Genomic DNA, 15081 nt, shown 5'->3' on the forward strand with positions numbered 1-15081 from the left:
TCTCCCTGTCCCCCTGGCCACTCTGCCGTGACCCGTGCAGTGCAGCGTAGTGCGTCTCAACGCCTACCTGCACTACTACTAGCTGTAGCAGCGCTGTATCATGTACATGTACATACACGTGCGGTATGGTGTGCATGCACTCCGAAATGTATTTTTAGAAACGCCTTGCGGGCGAACCCACCCACCAGAAACGCCTGTTAGATGTCTCTAAGTAAATGCATGTAATTACGGACGGCCCCTTAGACATAGCAACGTGTGCTGGGATTACACCATTCAACGTAACCCCAAGATTCCTTGGCTCGACAAAGATCTCCAAGGTACAATTAAACTCAAATACGACTACTACAGCTTAAGCAAGAAGTACTCCACCTATGCTAATATTTCTTTGTACAAAAAAAAACAGCGCAATCTGGTGAAGTCATTGTCACGTTCTAAGTATTGAGCATATTTACGTTTGCTCACTACCACCCTATCTCACCCCTCTTCCAGGCCTAACCTGTATACCTTTGTTCGCACTCAAAGGACAACTGGTACACGTCAAGACATACCTCCGTTATTAGCTTCCAATGGTTCGATGGTGACTGACCCCAAGTCTGCAGCTAATACTCTCAATACGCAATTCACATCAGCTGGTATTCCAGACGACCATTCCTCTACCACCTGTACAACGTTCTGCGGCTGTGTCTCCTGATCTGCGCTCTGTACATACCACCACATCATCTGTTCGCAGCTATCTAAAAAGACTAAAAAGCAACAAAAGCCCTGGTCCCGATGCCCTACTAAACGAAGTTCTCAAAGTTCTGGCTCCATCTCTGGCGTACCCACTGTGCCTTATATTCAACCTTTCCTACTCCTCCGGCGTATTTCCTGATCGTTGGAAGATCGCTAAGGTCACTCACTCCCATCTACAAGTGTAAAGGCTCCCGATCACAAGCCTCAAACTACCGTCCAATCTCTTCTCTGTTCCCTTTCAAAAGTATGTGAAAAGATATTTTATGACCAGTTGTATTGCCACATTTCACCATGCCTTAGCCCTTCCCAATCTGGCTTTCGCCGCAACGACTCAACCTCTGACCAACTAGCTCGTCTAGTACAAGACATTGCCACCCTTCGTGATGCTCGACACCATACTGCTCTCTGTTTCTTTGACTTGGCAAAGGCATTTGATACTGTCTGGCATCATGGCCTCCTTGCCAAGCTACATATTGTCTTTGGTGTGTCTGGCCCTGCTCTGTCCTGGCTGGAGTCATATCTAAGTAACCGATCACAGTTTGTTTCTGCCCTCTCCATCAATTCTGATCCCCTACCAGTGTCTTCTGGAGTTCCCCAAGGCTCCATACTTGGACCTCTTATATTCTTAGCAAACGTAAAATTACCCTCTATAGACCCAGGTGTCTCGTTATTTGCTGATGATACAACCCTCCTGTCAGCATCCTCGTCCTCAGCGGCTCTTGTACCTCGAGTGTCGGCTCAGATATGCAGTGTCCTACGCTGCATGCAAACATGGCGACTTAGACCCAACCTGACTAAAACCGAAATAATGTTCCTTCTCCCAATCTCATCCATGTCACTTTTACACCATCCTGATTTCCCAGAACCCATAAAGGTTGTTTCCAACCATAAACATCTGGGAATAGTGTTTGATGATCGTCTCTCTTGGTATTACCATCTTGATGCTCTTTGCAGCCGTTCAAGCTCTGCCCTAGGTGTTATACGTCCTCATTGTTTCCACCTTCCTGTCAAATGCAAAAATATATTTTATATCCTGCCTCTTTTTATGTACGCTGCTGTTAGCTGGTGTGGCTTGTCCTCGGTTCTCGCTGAGCGTCTCGAAATCCACCATAGGAAACTTCTTCGTATCCTATTTAGACTACCCCCTCTCTACTCTTCTGCTTCCCTGTATGCCCTTGCAAATGCTTGCCCACTTTCAACCCACTGCCAAAAATTAGCACTTGATCTCAAATTTAAACTAGCTCTACATCCTCCTCATCTTAGTGTGTACAACTGGTTCCGAACCACAGATGGCCCCCAGATAAGATACTCTGTTGCCCTACCCTTGGCTAAAACGTCCTCCCTTGTACACTCTCCACTCTTTGTTGCCTACTCTGCTTGGCTTGCGCTGCCCAATACTACGCGCAATGCCAGTGCCCTGGACGCATTTAAATCTGCTCACTAGATTCACCATCACCTGTCCCTCCCATGCTTCTCCGTCTTGACCATTACTTTTCTTCTTTAATTATTTTATTCACCATGGTTGGTTAAAGGGGAAGTTAGGGCAAAAATTAAAATTTCACCAGTTGTAGTCTTCGGGGTGCTGAGTCGAATGGTCGTGGTCCGAGGAAGCTGAGACGCTCCCTTCCTACTTGAATCCCAATCGAACTCGCGCACTTCCACCGAAACTGAGTGACTGCGCCCTACTAGATGGGGATTTGTATGCAAAATGTCACTAAAAGCGCCATTTCGTTCTTATAAAAGCACGGATGACCGCGATTGGCCCATATGTTGTAGTCTTTTGGACGCTGAGTCGACTGGTTTTGGTCCGAAAAGGCTGCGATGCGGCGTTCCTCCTTTATTCCCAATCGAACATGGTTGAAGAAGCGGTCACGTGCTCCTGCGTACACCAGTCACCTGGTCACCGTGCCTGCAGGGTACAACTTACTAGCCTGTTTGACCTTTTTTGGGTGCAGTCCTGTCACTCGAGTTGAACTCGAGTTGAACCTTGGTGTGAAAGTTGTCACCTGCTGGCGTGGTGACCAGGTGATTTGGGCACCCAGGACCACGTGACCGCTTCTTCAACCATGTTCGATTGGGAATAAAGGAGGAACGCTGCATCGCAGCCTTTTCGGACCAAAACCAGTCGACTCAGCGTCCAAAAGACTACAACATATGGGCCAATCGCGGTCATCCGTGCTTTTATAAGAACGAAATGGCGCTTTTAGTGACATTTTGCATACAAATCCCCATCTAGTAGGGCGCAGTCACCCAGTTTCGGTGGAAGTGCGCGAGTTCGATTGGGATTCAAGTAGGAAGGGAGCGTCTCAGCTTCCTCGGACCACGACCATTCGACTCAGCACCCCGAAGACTACAACTGGTGAAATTTTAATTTTTGCCTTAACTTCCCCTTTAACACCCACATCTCCCGTACTGGCTGATTTTCTTTCATGCTATGAAGTGTTGTCTATAATAATAATAATAATAATACTAATAATTTGAAACTCGGATGTTGAGCCATAAATAAATGTAGAAAGGAAAAGGACATATGGATACGAGTTAAGAGTAACTCTCCATCACTGTAACTGGATACTATATACAGTCAGAAAGTGCAATAACTAGGCACAAAATCTGACAGTATCCATATGTCCTTTTCCTTTCTACAATAATAATAATAATGATAAATAACAGCTTGCAATGCTGATGAATTGACCACCACTTATTTTAGCCTGGTCTACAACACACCATGCTGATGGAAGTGGCTTTTCTGGCCAGTGAATGCCTATTTTTCATTTTTCATTCTTTCATTTTTCATTAGCGCGCGCTTGTCCGCAGTGAGAATACCCATACCGCATCCACACCATGAGCTGGGTGGATTTCTCCACCATATGGATTCTTTATTCCACTGTGATCCAGGGATGCAAGTGTAACTCGTATACTATCAGCACTCAAAGCACATACTTGTTGTTACGTAAGTAGTTATCAATATTCGTTCATTGTCTCACAAGGAGAAGAAGAAGACAAGGCAGTGCGAGTATGCGCACTGCTATCCATGCATTCCTACGGTGTACTATTTATGTGTATACAAATTACGTGTCATAAAGTAGCCATGCTACACTATCCTCCTCCTACCGAAAATTCACGCCCTCGTGAATAGAGAAAGAAAACAGAAACATAAAAAATAAAATAACTCAGGACATAGCAAAATCAGTAAACCGCGCAGGCAGTCCAGCATTGCGAGCAAGATGGGCTCTGGTTGACGGCGGGAGCGTAGACGACAGCGGACTATGGTCGCTGTCGAGGGCTTGCAGAGTAAGCACCGTGAGGCATCAGATGCGAACCGAATGTTCCTTCTGATCCAACTGCATTAGCCGAGAACAAACGCATGGTACGACTAGTGCCAGAAACCTTCGGGAGGGCGAACAAATTTTCCACTCACCGCATTGTACCTGGGCAAACTGACCACTGAGAGGTCGACATTCACAGCTTTGGCAGCAGCCAACTCAGTTGCGGAGAGACCAGCAAGTACAGAAGTGGCGACATCCACAGACGCAGTTGTGGCAGAGGAACTAGCTTGCTCTGGCTGATTTGCGGGAGTCTCGAGATGGGATGGTTGCACCTCCGGCAACAAGGAACGCGACAGACCATCTGCATTCAAGTATTGCCGACCCGGTCGGTGAACAGTAGTGAAGGTGTACTCAGCGAGTTGCTCCACCCATCGAGCTTTTCGACCGCGTGGTTCCTTCACGGACATCAGTGCGGTGAGGGCAGTGTTATCTGTGCGGGCAATAAAATTCCGACCAAGCAAATAGTGCCGGAACTGATTCGCGAAATGGACAAGGGCAAGCGTTTCCCGGTCTGAGGCATCATAATTCCTCTCTGCCTTCGTCAAGATCCGGCTGCCGAACGCAATGGGGCGTTCCTCGCCATCTTGCATTTGGCTGAGGACAGCTCCAATGGCCACCTTGCTTGCGTCAGTGTCCAAAATAAAGCCACCAGACGAAACAGAAAAGTCGGGATGCGCCAACACGGGGGCTGTGGTCAGTGACCGCTTCATAGCCGTCAACGCCGCATCACTACTCTTAGTCCATGTAAAGCTGGCACCCTTGCCTGCTAATACATTCAGTGGAGCGGAGCGCTGAGCAAAACCACGGATGAAGCGGCGGTAAAACCCGGCGTACTCCAGAAACACCTGTACACCTCGTACAGACTGGGGTACGGCCCACTTCACAATAGCCTCAACCCTGGTGGGATCCGGAGCCAAACCTTCAGCCGAAACTTCATGGCCAAGGAAGAGCACCTTCCGTTGGAAAAAAGAACATTTTTCCAAGTTTACCTTTAGTCCAGCAGCACGAACCCGGCCAAATACAGACTGCAGGATCTGGAGCTGTCCAGTGAAGGTAGAGCTGGCATTCAATACACTGTTGAAAAACACTTGACAGAATGGTTGGTTAGGCACACTACACAAACCATGAAGCACCGCTTCCATTTCACGGTGGAATGTCGCTGGACCATTTCTACAGCCAGACATAACCAAGAAATCACACAAACCCAACGGTGTCGTAACGGCAGTCTTTGCCGTATCGTCCTCGTGCTTAGGAACCTGCCAATATCCTGACGCTAAATCCAGGCAAGTGAACCATGAACAGCCAGAGAGTGAGTCCAATATGGCGTCAACACGTGGGATAGGATACGCATCTGGCTCCGCAATGCTGTTCAACTTGCGGTAGTCGATACATAACCGGAGAGATCCGTCCTTCGTGGGAACGAGAACTATGGGCGACGCCCAGGGTCTAATGGACTCGGTGAGTATACCTCGGGACAACAGACCATCCAGCAAAGCTTGCAAAGCGCGCGTAGGCTGCTTAACTGGCTGTATATCACCAGTACTACTACTATGTGGCAAAACATCACAAGGACCAAAATCACCCTCCTGCAAGAGAAACAAGTCATGATTCTCACGGAGAAGCTCTGTAAGTCTGTTCTTTTCAGGTACTGCCAGATGATTCCGAGACTCAACATACGTACGGATTATCTCGGCACGTTCAGGGGATAGCACAAACGGTTGCATATCCGCAACAGATGAATCAGCAGGATCATCATCCTCTCCAATCAAGTTGTCGGGTACAGGAGATAATTCTGCAATATCAACATCTGTAGCAATTTGTACTGGGTAGTCAGAGTGATTCTCCAACACAACTACCGCACCGGACCTGCCAGGTCCAACCGTAACCACACTGGGGGTCACAGACACATCTGGGAACTTTAACAAGAATGAGTCCAGTGGAACAGCAACACAATCCACAGTCACAGATGCCTCTTGCACCGACTTGCACGGGACCAGCACGACATGGCCGGCAGGCAGAGTTAATTTACTACAAACAGTGACACAGGAATAGTACGTGCCCGGGTCTTCCTCAGAATTACTATCATTACTCCAAGAGTCCGATAGCGGTTCAGCGTCCGCCGCAACAACCGGACAGGGCTCTGATGGACCAACACTAGTAGCTTTCACGCCTAGCAGGACTGACAGATCATTAAAAATTAGTGTGCCTTGAGCAATGTTCAATAATGCTCCATGGTCAAACAAGAAATCAGATCCCAATATCATATCATGGCGGATATCAGGAGACACTACAAATGTATGCAAGAATGAACGCTCTCCAATGCAGCATACAATATCCACAGCACCCAGAACCTGGAGTCCCTCACCATTAGCCGCACACAAACGGGGAGCAGCTTGCAAGGGCACATCACCATACGTGGACAAAAATGTTTGCTCATGCAACATAGAAACACAGGAACCAGAGTCAATTAACGCCGTTACACACTTGCCTTGAACATGGAGATCTAGCGTAGGGACTGACGATACAGCCTCGATACGTACTGCATCTGTTGGCTCCTCGTGAACGACTGGGAGTTGTCCCACACCACCAGTCGTACTCAGTTTCCCGAGCGCCAAGGGTTGTGTGGGCAATCTAGAGCAAAATGGCCAGGTTGTCCACAACCACAACAAATCGGTGGTTCCACCTGACCACCACGACCATACGAATGTCCACGACCACTGCTACTACTATGAGGCTGATCAAATTCGAAACTTGCTCCTACAGGAACCTGTGTGCGTGGAGCAACAATTTCCAAACAGCTGAGTCTCTTTTCGAGGTCGGTCAACCTGCGATCAAGTTTCTCGAGCGCCTGAGCTAGTTGATCACGCACTCCGGTGTCATTAGACTGGTGCAACTCTGATGCACTGGCATGTTCGTCAGACGGTATCTTGAACGGACGAGGTCGAGGGGACCTGGTCTTCTTTCCGCCTTTGGACTTGCCCATCTCGATATCTCACTGCACTATCAATGGCCCAAGCTACAAACATTTGTAGTTCAAAAAAACTTTTGAAAAATGTTACAAAAAAATTGACCTACACAAAACATTCTGGTTACGTCACACGGATGTAGTGCACAGGACATGACGTCAACAGTGTACTTGCTAAGTATGCACGCACACTCACGTGCGCAAAATATTTTTGTGAAAATGTAGCCCTTTCTACACCAAACAAAACTGTTACTCCTGCACAGCGAACGATCAGTCAAGGAGTAAAGAATGGAAAACGAGACGAAGGATAGAATGACCAATACTTGTAAATTAGAACTTAGTCTGTGGGCTGGTCTCCCGAGTAGCTGGAACTGGTCTCAGACTCTCTGGAACTTGTCGACTCTGCAACTTGTCTCTCCTGCGGAGGCGTCTTCCCAGCCGAGGACAAAACCGACGACTATTTTTCCGCTGCCACCATTGTAACTCGTATACTATCAGCACTCAAAGCACATACTTGTTGTTACGTAAGTAGTTATCAATATTCGTTCATTGTCTCACAAGGAGAAGAAGAAGACAAGGCAGTGCGAGTATGCGCACTGCTATCCATGCATTCCTACGGTGTACTATTTATGTGTATACAAATTACGTGTCATAAAGTATCCATGCTACACAAGCCAAGTTTCAATGGAGGTTTTCAGGGCACATTTTCCAGAAAAAAATTCCTCCACAGCTTTGAGCATCCGCGTCATTCCGCAATCCAATAAAGCGCTCACACACGTTCACAATTGCTCAAGAAGGTGATATGCAGTTACAGCTCCTCGTTAGGTGATACTAGGTGGGAGGGGAACTCGCGCGCCGGACGGGGCGAGATGCTGGGCGTCATTACTGCTCCGATAGTCATTTTCTTACATTCTCAGTGTTCTTCGATGGCTGCCTTGGACCAGGGAGTATTAAAATACTGGTATTTTACTACTCCCTGCCACCGGTATTTTACTACTCCCTGCCTTGGACCAAGGAGCCCCACATTAGCAATGCGTGCACATGCTACGAGATTGAGTTTAATAATAATCATAATCCCATGTAGGAGCGGAGTACAACAGCTGCATTGTGCTCTCCATATTAGGTCTTGGCGATGTCCTCAGCACTACAGGCCAATATCCTACGATCATGTGCCCATTCGATAGTCGTCCGCTGGTGGGGCGCACCCGCCAAAGCAGACAGCACGCATGTGTAAGCCTGTTCTATCTGAACTGGAACTGGAATACGGAACTGGAATAATGAATTGGAACTCAGGCAGGGCCGACTAGTGTGGTATGGCCGGTACTTGCAACTTGAATTTTTTTACTAATTCCAGCATTCACGAAATGTCCAGTGTGCAAATGTACAAATAAGCTATCCTTGTACAGCCCTCACTGGAGTCTCTGCCTAGCTCCTAACCTGTTCTTATTGTCAAGTGTGGACTTGTTAGCTACAAAAAATTACACGGGTTCGCGTACAGGGCGGGTCAAGAACCGCCTTTCTGCTTCCATGGGACACCCCCACCCCATGGTAAGGCGTCAGATTGCTGCTCCTGAACGGTGGGGGATAGATCAGATCATCTTACCAGAGGGCCAAAAGTCGAAATCCCATTTGCCACATCCATGTTTTCCTCCTGCCAGGCCACGAGTTCTCAATTCACTGTGGGTCGCACCACGGCTTGAAAAAATCCTTCCGCTTCCAAGCAGGACTTGAATCTAGCACCTCTCGTTTCTCAATCATGGTCTTAGACCAACCCACTGTGCCTGCCTGCACGTAGTTGGAAAATCTGTTGCTAGCGAAATGTGTAGACTGTAGGTGAGACCAGCAGATATGATGCATAGAGCTAGAGAAGTGTCCTGCCGTGATACCGATATCGGCCATGAGAAAATGATTCGTCTTGTAGCTGACCTCAGTGGGCCTGTACCACCCTCTAGGACTAGAAGAAGCTGGCTCCGGGTCTGAATTGGAACACTGAACTCGAACACTGAATTGGAACACTGAATCGGAACAGTGAACTGGAACTCGAACACTGAATTGGAACACTGAATCGGAACAGTGAACTGGAACTCGAACACTGAACTCGAACACTGAATTGGAACACTGAATCGGAACAGTGAACTGGAACTCGAACACTGAACTCGAACACTGAATTGGAACACTGAATCGGAACAGTGAACTGGAACTGGAACACTGAACTGGAACACTGAATTGGAACACTGAATCGGAACAGTGAACTGGAACTGGAACACTGAACTGGAACACTGAATTGGAACACTGAATCGGAACAGTGAACTGGAACTGGAACAATGAACTGGAACACTGAATTGGAACACTGAATCGGAACAGTGAACTGGAACTGGAACACTGAACTCGAACACTGAATTGGAACACGGAACTAGAACCTGGGCACTCCGCAAACACAGCATTCATTGCCGTCTAGGCTTTGGGAACGAATAGCAAAGAAAAAAAGAGAGAAAACTCGTAGATCTACTGGCTGGCAAAAAAGAAGAAAAATTGACCAACTGATTTGCGATGCACATCGCGAAAGGAGTGCAAGAGTTTCGCCAGGGAACGTAGGCAACTAAATCCAGTGGGGCTTTTGTTGTCGATTGATCGGCCACTGTCCAGTTTCAGGTGTTTGTTCGACTATGTACGTAGCTTGGGAACAGGGACAAGATGCCTTTCTGGCACGATCGGCATTGACTAACGCAGTACAGTCGTCCCTCTCTAATCCGGCACCTTTTGCTACGGCATTTTCTGCTGGATTAACGAGGGTGCTGGATTAAGAAATCCTGCCCTCTGACCCGGCCCTACCCAATTACATGCATGTATCATACGTCAAAACGCAGGGTTTTTCCGTGTCGACCCCAGTATTTGGTGCACGGCTTTTATTCTCAACTTTTCTCCAGGAATATACACAGTGATAAAGTAAAACAGAGAACATGTTCACATGTATACGTACTCTTGCACACACACGCACAGTCGATTTACGACTAGTAGTAGTAGTAGTAGTAGTAGTAGTAGTAGTAGAATTTATTATTTTACTAGGGAACTCCCAACAGGCGTTGCCTTTTTACTGGGAACCCTAGCACTGCCGGATTATGAAATCAAACTACGTGCAGTTTGAGCGATTCGTTTCAAAAAGTCACTGCCGGAGGCGGAATTCAAGTGCCGGATTAAGATGTAGGAATTGAACGAAAAAAATCGGTTTCATCAGAAAGTGCGCCGGTTGGCAAGGGTTCCGGATAAACAAGTGCCGGATTAGAGAGGGACGACTGTAACGTGCTACGAATTGAATGCGAAGTCGCGCCAAGTTAGTGATACAACGCGTATACGGCGAAGTGAAGCTTTCAAATTATTTGGCTTCGCTCAGTTGGCCGATTCCTCGAACGTAACAACTACTGTAGATCTATGTTAGGTTTCCCAGTAAATTATGAGAGCAGGAACATTGTGAATCATTAGTGAGGTTTTGCATTCCGAATTTCGGTACAGCGTTCTTCGGTCATTTGTCGAACATCAAAATGTCGAATTTTCGCACCAACGTTTGTTTTGCAAGTCGAAAATGATGTGTTTTCATTTCGTGAGCCCCAGCATCAGCAACGTCCTGTCCCGTGCTCCTTTTCTTGCTGATTCCAACGAACTTTGATCGCCCAAAGAGTCGAGGACCAAACCTGCCTCCTCAGTCGCCTCAGAAAAACCAACTCCATGGCCAAGTCAAATTTTATGCGTGTCGCCATAGTCTTTTCAGCCACACAGATGACGGTGAGGACACTCCAGGCGAAAGAGAGTCGACAGGCAGTGGACTGGAGAGGAGCAATCAGAGGTAGCTGACGATGCTATGTCGCCAAAGACGCCTGCCAAGCGATGCCGAGATAAGAAACCTCTTTGAATAAATCACGCTCGAGCGCTCTTCTACAAGAGAATGCATCCGAAAAATATTTTCGGCAAAGTGAGCTTTTTCCGAACAAACACTCCGAATCTTCGTGTGCATTTTCGACCTCGCTCCCGCGTGCCGAATCTTTTTGCCAAATTTCGGAATGCAAAACCTCGCTATTGTGCACAGACTAGCGCTCGTAGAACGGTAATGATAGTTCCGTGGTTTCCCACGAGATCGAATCTACCGGGACAGGTCTCGTAATTATTTGTATTGTGCATAATATGATCAACGTGTAAAGAAGAACAGAGAGTAGATCTACAGACTACAGGACTCGCGATACCACTTACCTTCAGGCGGTACTCTTGGGCAGCAGTGGACGACGCGCAAAAACACAAACTGCTTCCGTCGACGAAACGGCGATTGTCCGATTCAGCGTGGGCTCACAAACCGTTCAAAGAGGTAGTTGGCTTTTGGCAAGAAGAGTAAAGAATCAAAGAAAAATGGTGGGGCTCCGCATCCGTTGTACCGCTTTGTAGGACGTTTTTATTGCTGGAATAATCCCGAGAGCCAGCCATCGCCTAGCGCCCAGGCTTTGTAACTATTTTGTGTGACTAGGATGTGCGCGCTGCGGCATGGCGCTACCTTGATGCTGGCCGGATATCCGGCAAAAAATCGACATACTAGGACGCGTAGACTATCTACGTGTGTATGTGCGTGTGTGTGTATCGGTACTGACGCAATAATTATGTACAGTCATGTAGCCTCTACATGATTTAGCCTTTTACTTTTTAGGGCGGGATCGTCACAGTCATGATCTGCCCATATGCAGGCAACCAGCATAATTATACCAGCAGAGTATAGTAGTGCAACCAGCCCGAGGGGACACGGTACGGCAAAAGAAAGAATTGTTGTTTGCTTCTTCTCCGGAAATTGCTTGCGAAACCCTTCGGTTCTCCCGCGAGGAACCGAAACTAGTGGTATTGCCGCCAAGCTCCTGTCAAAAGGCTGTCATGTCCTTCCCCTACGCGGAGCAGTTCCAAGTGATAAACACTTGAATTGTCTACTTGCGGAGTTTCCTGGTTCGTTTATTCAGTCCAGAGCCATTAGAGAATGTAAATGACGACAAAGTGGCAATCTGTGGTGGCTTCGATATTCGTGTTACTCCCACTTAGAAACCCTGATGTTGCACCTAACCGAGGTTTATGGCCTCTTTTGCTGTTACCCGCAGTTTTAGCCAGCATGGTACGCCCAGAAAGCAATGACTTGGAGACCTATGGCTATGGTGGGACGAGCTGGTTGCGCTGCCTTCGCTATAGACTATAACACACTACATCAATATGTCGGAAGGGTTGTGATTTTTGTATGTAAACGTGCCCGAAGCCCTCATCCAAGGGTGCCACTTGTAGAAAGTGAGAAATGGTGTGCAGTTACACGTACAATGTGCGTCGTGTCTGTACCATTTTGGCCGGGGACCCGATGCGAATTCCCCGACCATGTAGACTCGACATTAGAGTGATCAACACCATAGCATAGGTGTTTGCTAGTAAAATAAAAAAAAAATAAAAAATAGAAGCTGCACGGTTTGTGACACTCCCACCGGGTAGACGTGTGTGCGTGTGTGGGGTGGGGGAGGGTGCACCCCTCCAAGCCCAAGGTCCAACAACACAAGTCACTACAGTCCAAAGCACACATTGTGTGAGGCCATCTCACTCACGAATGCGTCGACCTGCGTATATTTGGCATTTTGTGGAGCATACGTTCGTCTAAGGGATTTACAAGATGTGTTTTGACTTGGATAATAAGTAACTACAAGGGTTCACGGTCATGTTGAAGGCATCTTATCACTTTATTAGGCTGCGCTCAATGTGAACCATTTCTCTATGTCCTTGTATAGCGCTGATCAACACGTTCTTAGAGCTCAGGGAAATGCTCCACGAAACGCCAAATCACACGAGTCCAGCCACAACCATGTGCGAGTGAGCCCCTCCCTCCCCCCCCCCCCCTCCACACACACGCACGCGTGCTGTGGACTGTCCATGTTATGACTTACGTGGTGGGACCTTAGGGAGCCCCCCCCCCCCATCCCGCCCAACAAGCACGTCCGTTCAAAGTGTATGATGTCATTAACCAATCTCTCTATTTCTTTGACCGTGCCCAAGGGAGGTCAGCGGCAAAGTCAGCAGGCCTCTAGGTGACAACTAACTATAACACAATGTCGACTGAAAAAGATCGTACGCCGCGGCGCGGACACGTACAGCCAGAGAGGCCGATACCGAGAGTTCAGTTTGCTGCAGCGTATTGGACCACTTCCTAGTGTGATCCCAGAATGCTGATGGGGATACTTCTCTACACAGAGAAAGAAAAAATCGTTAAAGACGTCCAAATACAAGCCCGAGAGCCCCCAAGGCTGGGAAATCAACAGCGGTGCAAGCACATCGCACGTACCGCATAACTTCAAGGCAGATTTGCTGACCACGCTGATGCAACCTGGGAGGGTTCAACGTCTTCGAGCCTGTTACGACATTATGTCACATCTTTGAGGTGGATCGAGAGGTCTGGAGTTTGGTTACAACCGGTATTTCAACACAGCTAATTCAGCTATATCCCGCTGTTATATTGTTGCTTGTTATTTTGAACTCGCATGTACAAACGGGCTCGAAGCCCAGTCACATGAGATCCTAGACCTGCACTCCTCGTAACACCGGATCATGCTGACGTTGTACAAGCCATCTCTGAGGACACTGTCTTGTGGTTGTATGGGACGACACATAGAGTGACAGCTGTAGGAAATAGGGCCAAATGGGGTGTTACATACTAGATGTTAAACCCTTCACTTATCACCTGTATGGTATCATCTCACCGCCACTGAATTTGTAATGCTGCAATATGGTCAGATGCTGCTTACGGTAAACCTGTCCTGTGCTCATTTTAACTTGTAGCAATACATGATCATATCGCAGTGACATACAAGTACATAAAGCCAAGATGGAAGAAGCGATGCACGACCGTGTGGTTACAGGAGTTGTCCAAGTAGCAGCAACAGCAGCAGCAGCGGACCAAACAGCCCGCTGCAGGGGCTAAGAGGCGAGACTTCAAGTGCAGCTTCTGGCACAAGCCGTCCAACACAGCCATCAAGTCCTGCAGCAGACGCGACCTTATCCTCAAGCCCGCTGAAGCCACATCCAGACAGCATTCCAAGCAAGAATTCTTTAAAAAAAAGAATCTTTGTAGGGAGCCGCGACTTTGTCTGAATTCGCAGCATGGAAGGTCCGGGAAGGATTTCTGATAATGCCAGCTTCAAAATCACCAAGACAAATCCGCCCGGGTAGCTGCTTTTCAGTAGTGCCCGGACGAAGATTGTACTTGAAGTAAAATATGTACATGTATAAATATACACTGTTGTGAATTCCAGCAGAAATCCAAGAGAGCTCGATACCGGGAAGGTAGAGCCGTGACACACTAGTCAGAACAACAGATGGCTTGATCAGTCACAACTTAAAGTTTCATGCCATCTCAGGCACTCATCAGGTGATATGAACATCAAGAAAAATAACCCACTATTTAAAGCCCAGTATGGCGGGACAAGGATAACAGAAAGCGCTAGGGGCGCTATCAACTCATATCCGATTCAGTGTCATAGCCAGTAAGGATCGCGGTACTAAGGTGATAAAGGTTAAAGGTGATAAAGGTGATAAAACTGAGCTGGCCTGGCTAGTGAGTTCCGCGGTGCAAAGATGATGATGGTGACAAGGCGGCAGAGAGCTATCAACTGGCCCTACTGCCTGGAGGCAGGGTGCCGAGAAGATCATGTTATCGGTGTTGACAGCATGAATTTATTTTGATGGCGACATTTGGATATCAACTCCGACCGCTTGTTGAGGCTCGATCTCCTGTCGGCAGTGATTATTCTCGCCTTCTCCTCGAGGCACAGGCTGCATCTTTTTGTTATGTTGCTGTAGGCCTTGGCCTTCTGGACCACTCGCCACTTGATGTCGTGCGTCTTGCCATTATCTTTTAATTCCCACACATGCTTTGAGAGGCCCATGGATTTGCGGTATCCAGGAAGCTTGATGGATGTCTTGTGGTTCCCGTATCGAAGCTTGAATGGAGGCTCCGTACTGCCAATGTAGGTTTTGGGCCCATCGCTGTGGCCATCACTCGAC

General features: G+C 47.8%; 1 protein-coding gene across 1 annotated transcript in view; it reads right to left on the reverse strand.

Annotated features, from left to right (window-relative positions):
- Window positions 1-11455, reverse strand: part of LOC135816131 (putative defense protein 3) — a 64954-nt gene extending 53499 nt beyond the window's left edge. Inside the window, exon 1 of the mRNA XM_065329514.1 lies at window positions 11266-11455. The gene's annotated coding sequence lies outside the window, so the exon portion shown is untranslated. The remainder of the gene's footprint in view (window positions 1-11265) is intronic.
- Window positions 11456-15081: the final 3626 nt, after the last annotated feature.

Source organism: Sycon ciliatum, chromosome 1 (genome assembly GCF_964019385.1).
Source record: "Sycon ciliatum chromosome 1, ocSycCili1.1, whole genome shotgun sequence".
Taxonomy (NCBI): domain Eukaryota; kingdom Metazoa; phylum Porifera; class Calcarea; order Leucosolenida; family Sycettidae; genus Sycon; species Sycon ciliatum.